This window comes from Amblyomma americanum, chromosome 1 (genome assembly GCF_052857255.1).
Source record: "Amblyomma americanum isolate KBUSLIRL-KWMA chromosome 1, ASM5285725v1, whole genome shotgun sequence".
Lineage (NCBI taxonomy): Eukaryota > Metazoa > Arthropoda > Arachnida > Ixodida > Ixodidae > Amblyomma > Amblyomma americanum.
In genome coordinates, this window is record NC_135497.1 from 71,866,710 (window position 1) to 71,873,933 (window position 7,224).

Consider the following 7,224-nt stretch of genomic DNA (forward strand, 5'->3'; position numbering starts at 1 on the left):
TCGGGAGTCCATTGGAAAGGGGTGTCTTTCTGCAGGAGACTTGTAAGCGGGTAGGCTAAATCAGAAAACTTGGGAACGAAACGCCGAAAATATGAGCAAAGTCCTAGGAAACTCCTGAGCTCTTTCACTGATTTGGGTTCTTTGAGACACTGCTTACAGCTTCAACCTTCTGCGGGTCGGGTCTGAGGCCATCCTTGTCAACGAGATGACCAAGCACAGTAATTTGGCGTTCACCGAAGCGACACTTCTTCGAGTTCAGCACGAGGCCCGCTCTCTCTATGCAGTCTAGGACAATGGCTAAGCGGCTGTTATGTTCGGCGAAGGTCCTACCAAAAATAACAACATCGTCCAGATAACACATGCAAACTTGCCACTTCAGGCCACGTAAAAGCGTATCCATAAATCGTTCAAAAGTGGCAGGAGCGTTGCAAAGGCCGAAAGGCATAACATTAAATTCATACAACCCGTCAGGTGTCACGAATGCTGTCTTCTCTTTGTCTTGCGGGTGCATCGGGATCTGCCAGTACCCGGACCGTAGATCCACCGAGGAAAAGTAGGAGGCTGAGTGGAGGCAGTCAATGGCATCATCAACGCGCGGGAGCGGGTAAACATCCTTCTTTGTGACAGTGTTAAGCCGGCGGTAGTCGACACAAAATCGCCAAGTGCCATCTTTCTTTTTGACAAGGATCACTGGAGCAGCCCACGGGCTTGAAGATTCCTGAATGATGCCGCGGTGCAACATGTCACGGACTTGTTCATCGATTATCTGACGTTCGGAAGGCGAGACGCGGTATGGCTTCTGGCGAATCGGCTGTGCAGATCCAGTATTGATCATGTGATGGGTACGGGAAGCTGGAATCGGCGGTGGTTGGTCGCGACCAAAGTCAAACACGTCCGCATGCTTCATAAGAACGGCCACTAGTACCTGGCGGTCGCTAGTGGGTAGGGATTTGTTGACCATGGCTAGGAATTGAGAGTCGCTCAGATCGCGGCGTCTAGTTGGACGAGACACGTTGTCAGTGATCGCGGCAACTGGTACAGAAAAACGTTCTTCAAAGCCAGCAAGTTTTAAACCACATGGCAATACTGCAGGTTCGTTGGAATGATTGACAGTCCAAAGAGTGGCATGGCCCTTGGTCACATGGACGACGCTGCGGGGTACTAGCACACTTTTCTTCGCACAGTTAAGGGAACAAGGTTCCACCACAGCATCGAAGGCATCAGAAATCGTGCTCGAGGACACAACGGGAACGAATATGGCAGACATTGCTGGAACGACGGTATCTTCAGAGACAGAAAACACTTGGGCAACCACTGGCGAATCTTCTATGAGAGCTGACCGAAGGCCAGGACTTAACGATATGCCACCACTGCGGAAGTCGAGAGTAGCGCCGCACTGGTGCAAAAAGTCAATACCGAGGATGATGTCATGCATAGAACGAGGGAGCACCGTGAATTCAGTTCGGAACATGTGGCCAGCGATCACTACATTCACAAAACAAATACCAATCGGAACCAATGATTCTCCCCCTACACCCCGGAATATAACAGCACGATCCCAAGCGAACATTATTTTACGACCCAGACGGTTCTTGAAAGTTGAACTCATCACTGACACCGTGGCACCAGTGTCCACTAAGGCCATGACGCAAATACCGTCCACTAAAACTTCAAGGCGGTTCCTTAACATAACAATGGGCAGAGGAATTGGCACTATCGATGATCCGGCGACCGCACCTCCATCGGCCGCACACGCTAGTTTCCCGGGGACGGTGGGGAACGACGTTGGGGGGAAGGCGAGCGGCGAGAGCGGTGCCGAGGTGGAGTCAGACTTCGGTCAGATGCAGGGGAGTCGTTCCGTGGTGGCGCGTAACTGGATGGGCGCTGAGACGATGTGAAGACACGGTCATTAACAGGCGCATTGAAACTCAGGCGAGGGTTCGACCATTGGCGCTGGGAGTGGGAAAACTGGCCCCGGCGACGGCAGAATCTAGAGATGTGACCGATCATACCACAGCGGTAACAAAGTGGTGGGTCGGGGGGGGGGGGGGCACTTGGGATAACACTCCTCGTAGCCAGTGTCGAAACGACCATCATACTCCGGCTGCCGCAGGTGGCGTTGCGGATGAGCTGGCGCCCTGGGGCCGGGGCGGGTGATCCGGGGAGCGTCGCTGCAATCAATGCGAGTAGCACTAGTAGGGGCCTGGGCAGACAAACTCCAAGGGGAGGAGCGGTAGGCGGGAGCCGCCTGCAGAGAACAGCTCCCATACGGGACCTCACTGCGGCGCGCAAGATCTTGATGCCGGGAGAGTTCGTCACGCACGATTTGACGAATGACGTCAGGGAGAGTCACCGCATTCACAGGCTCGTGGAAATCCACGCTGGCGACGGTGGTGACGTTAGGCAGGCGACCGAACTTGGGAGTAATTCGACGCAGTTTTAGAGCTTCAAAGGTGCGGCAGTGCTTGATGATATCCGTGGGCGAGTCTAAATTTTCTTTACTAATAAGAAAGCTGTAGACGTCCTCTGCGATGCCCTTGAGGAGATGACCAACGCGATCTTCGTCGGACATACTGGGATTAACGACTTTGCACAGCTTCAAGACCTCTTCTATGTAAGTCGTGCAGGTCTCTCCAGGCACTTGCGGTCTCTGAAGCAAAGACTGCTCAGCGCATTTTCGTTTGGCAACAGTATCCCCGAAGCAGCTGCGGAGCTCTTCCATGAAGCGGTCCCAACTTGTTATTGATGCCTCATGTTTTTCGAACCAAGTTAGCGCGGTGCCATCGAGAAAGAAGACGACATTGGCCAGCTGAAGAGTGGCATCCCAGCCGTTGTATTTGCTCACCCGCTTGTAATTGGTGAGCCAATCATCCACGTCTTCGCCAGCCTTCCCGGAAAACGTCCGCGGCTCACGGTAGTGCTGCCAAGCGGGCGTTGCGGCGCCGGTCGGACGTGCGTCGGCTTCCTTGGGCATTTGCACGGGCAACGGTGGCAATCCGGCGATTCTTCGGCTGCAGCGGTTGCGAGAGGGGTCCGTGGTGATCGACCCAGCACCTCCACCACACTGTTACAGGTTCTATTTACAAATAATATTTACAAGGCAGGTCGAGAGGAGCCTGGTGCGCCGGCGGCAGGATACTTGACTTTCTCTTCTACTCCCAGCCGCCGCACGTCTTCTTTATTCCTCAGAGCCCATGCGCAGCACGTGACAATATATATATTGAAGCACTGTGTTTAAAAATAATCGAAAATGATTCAATTCATGACTTCCAAGTGCAGGCAGCGGAAGTGCCGTTGCTTGCATGCGCTGACAACGTCGCTGTTTTTTCTGTCGATCAGAGCAGTATAAGTCACACGGTCGATGTTGCAAAGAACTTTAGCTCAGTTACCGGAAGTTTGGTGAACTGGTGGAAGTGTGTTGGTTTCTGGCACGGAGATTGGCCATCAACCCCAGACGCTTTTGCCAACGTCTCATGGGTTACAACACCCGTTAAGTACCTTCGCGTTCCAATAGACTTTTATCAATATTCTGAGCCTTATTGGCGAGAGCAAGTGAAAGAAACTTGGGAGAGAGCAGCAACATGAAAAAGCGGGAATTTGACTATTTTTTTCAACAGCCACAGTTCAATCTTTTTTTCATAAGTAAGCTGTGGTATGTGATGCAAGTATTGCACTGTTCTCGGTTGAATGTGCAAAAGCTGCATCGTGTTCTCGCAGTTTTTATTTGGGCCTCAAGTTGGGAGAGGTGTAGCCGGACTAATCTCTTCCGAGGCGTCAAAGTACGCGGACTTGGACTCGGGCATTTGTTTTTGCGCCAACTTGTAAATAGGTTCTTGTTTTTCAGGAATATTAAAGATCCCTTTCTTCGCACCATGGCCCAAGTAAGACTCGGGCGTGCTTTGCCGGAGTTCGTTGTCGCAACACAACAAACGACGGGGCGAACTTCAGGGCTTTTTAGGGAAATTGTCCTCAGTGTTCGTTTTCTCGTCGCCCGTTTTTCAGTACAGTTTTTAAGCAAAGTTAAGAGGAAAACATTGTATAAGAAACTATGTGAAACTGTTTTCGCGAAACCTATGTACAGAGTCTTATACTCTGGAGGCCCAGGCAGTGACGTCCTTAAACGGGTTAAAACTATGCTTGTGCCGTCATGGACAAAAAAAAACTTTTTTTTTTCAAGCTGAACGCAAGAACTTTGAGTTTGAGATCATTTCAACAAGCTAAGGGGCTCTTTTTTCCGCGGAGATCACTTTGCCTAATATCCAAGACCGGAAACCATAGATCACGTTTCTCTTCATTGTTGGGAGGGTTTTTTTTCCAGGATGTCCTGCAAAAGACCTTAAAGAAAGAATTACCGCTGCACCCCAAATGAATCAGGTTTCTGCTCACAGAGAACGAAGGTGGCTTACATGAAGACCTTGTTATGCTCAAGAGCCTTCACAGTATATGGCGCTCTCGAATGGCTGGGTACCACTGTGACCCGGACGCGAGGCCAGCTCGAATGTATCTTCATGAAAACATGCACAAGTTTTGTGAGGTAATACAAACAGAATCATACGCTCCTGAGTCGTTGTCAAAGTTGGAACCTTTGACGCATCTCAGAAAATTTTAACCTGACAATGCCGAACCAATGTAGGTTTTAGGCTACTGTTGTGCTCGTCTTTGTGGTGGTTTTTGGTGAAATTTTTTCAGTTGATCTCTGTCGAAGTCCGGCAGTAAAGAAAAAATGCCTCCGTGGTGCAATCTGCTAGCGCGTTCGGCTCCTAACCGATAGGTTGGAGGCTCGAGCCCTCCCGGAGGCGGGCATACAGTTTATGTATCATTTTCAAGCCTTCCTTCTTTCTTATATTCTGGGGTTAGCATCGTTTGCTGCTTATGTTTGTCAGTTCTTTTCTTCTTCTTCTCTGCCTTGTCCATTTTTGAAAAATGAGGGAGCTCGCGTCCTGTGCTTGTTTGGCGTTTTTTTGCATCCGCACTTTCTCCCCTTCAAAAATAAACCATCAAACTTGCCCATTTTGCTGCACGTCTTAAGTCGAGTTCTCTGCTGACACTCAGCGTCCGCGGCGCAGTCGGCTAGCGCGTTCGGCTAACCTAACCTAACAACCGAAAGGTTGGAGGCTCGAGCCCCCCCCCCCCCCCCCCCTTAGGCAAACATAATGTTTTTGTATTCTTTTCAAGCCTCCCCTCAATCTACATTCAGGGGTTAGCATCGTTTGCTGCCGATATTTGGCAGTTCTTTTCATCTTCTTCTCTGCCTTGTCCATCTTTGAAAAATGAGGGAGCCCGAGTCCTGTGCTTGTATGGCGTTTTTTGCATCCGCACTTTCTCCCCTTCAAAAATAAACCATCAAACTTGCCCAGTTTGCTGCACGCCTTAAGTCGAGTTCTCTGCTGACACTCAGCGTCCGCGGCGCAGTCGGCTAGCGCGTTCGGCTAACCTAACCTAACAACCGAAAGGTTGGAGGCTCGAGCCCCCCCCCCCCTTAGGCAAACATAATGTTTTTGTATTCTTTTCAAGCCTCCCCTCAATCTACATTCAGGGGTTAGCATCGTTTGCTGCCGATATTTGGCAGTTCTTTTCATCTTCTTCTCTGCCTTGTCCATCTTTGAAAAATGAGGGAGCCCGAGTCCTGTGCTTGTATGGCGTTTTTTGCATCCAAACTTTCTCCTGTTCAAAAATAAACTATCAAACTTGCCCAGTTTGCTGCACTTCTTAATTCGAGTTCTCCTCTATCGACGCTCAGCCTCCGTAGCGCAATCGGCTAGCGCGTTCGGGTGTGAACCGAAAGGTTGGAGGTTCGATCCCTCCAGGAAGCGAGCATACAGTTTTTATATTCTTTTCAAGACTTCCCTATTTCTATTTTCAGGGGTTAGCATCGTTTGCTGCTCATGTTTGGCAGTCCTTTTCTTCTTCTTCTCTGCCTTGTCCATCTTTTGAAAAATGAGGGAGCTCGCGTCCTGTGCTTCTGTCCGTTTTTTCCATCCTCACTTCCTCCAGTTCAAAAATAAACGGTGATCTTTCGCAGTTTGCTGCCCTTCTTATGTCGAGTTCTCTTCTGCTGACATTCAGCTTCCGTGCCGCAATCGGCATTCTACTTCCGGCCACCGAGTGAGATGGACGCAGGTAGGATGGGCTCCGTTGGAGCAGCGATAGCCGCTCAGGGCGGCCGCGGAAACAGGAATGCTGCGGCTGCAAATAACGAGTACCAAGTTCTTTTACCAACTTTGCCCACCGGACGCGTGGTGTTAAATACTCTTTTTCTTCATGGCGATGTGCGACTACGGCCCTTCAAAGTCCAGGACTTCCGAGATGCCCTGGCCGAGACCGGCAGCCTGCCTGACGTGGTTGCTCTGGGACCGTACAAGGTTAACCACTTATGGGTGGTGACCTTGAGAACTGCTGAGGCGACCAAGCGGCTGCTCGCCGTGAAGGAAGTGCAAGTAAAAGGGGGGCGATGCATGATCATCGACCCTGAGGGCCAGGATGTCAAAGTGCGGCTTCATTGGATGCTCCCTGGCGTTGATGACGAGGAAATAAGAACGGCATTTGCAGCGTTCGGAAAGGTCACAGCAGTGAAACATGAACGGTGGCAAGTTCAAGGTATGACGGATAAAGCCTCGACTACAAGGACTATTTTACTGAAGATGAAGCCAGGTGTTACAATTGAAGACATCCCTCATCAGGTGAGTGTTGCGGGAGAGCTGCCAATGGTGGTTGTGCCTTGCAGGCCTATGCAATGCCTGCGCTGCCACGGCACTGGGCACGTGTGGCGAGATTGCAAGATTCCTCGCTGCACTAAATGCACACGTTTCGGTCATGGCGACGCTAATTGCGTTCGCACCTACGCATCGGTAACGGTAGCTGCGGTCGACGAAGAAAAAGCGGAGAAGCAAATGGATGCCGCTGAAGCAGAGGAGGTTTCTGGGGGTGCAGAGGAAACGGACAAGGCAGCAGTAGCCACGGTTTCCTCACCGTCATCGGCGGAGGACACCGGGACGCCCAGTGACCAAGGGGAGAAGCCTGAACCGCCAGCATCTTCGGCAATCAAAATGGCAGAGGACGGCGGATCTGTAGGCGCTTCAAAAACCGAGGTGCCCCAACCTGTGTGTGAGGAGGACATGGATGACAGCGACAGCCGCTTGGTGGCAATTAGCGCGCCCGTCAAACGTCATGAACCGGCTCGCAAGGAAAAGGCCAACGAGACTGCAGCCAGTGGAGAGGAGCCTC

At 51.1% G+C, this 7,224-nt stretch overlaps 1 non-coding gene across 1 annotated transcript; it reads left to right on the forward strand.

Annotated features, from left to right (window-relative positions):
* Positions 1–5,739: 5,739 nt before the first annotated feature.
* TRNAH-GUG (transfer RNA histidin (anticodon GUG)) lies at positions 5,740–5,813 on the forward strand. Its single transcript has one exon. It is a non-coding gene; the product is annotated as a tRNA-His (tRNA).
* Positions 5,814–7,224: the final 1,411 nt, after the last annotated feature.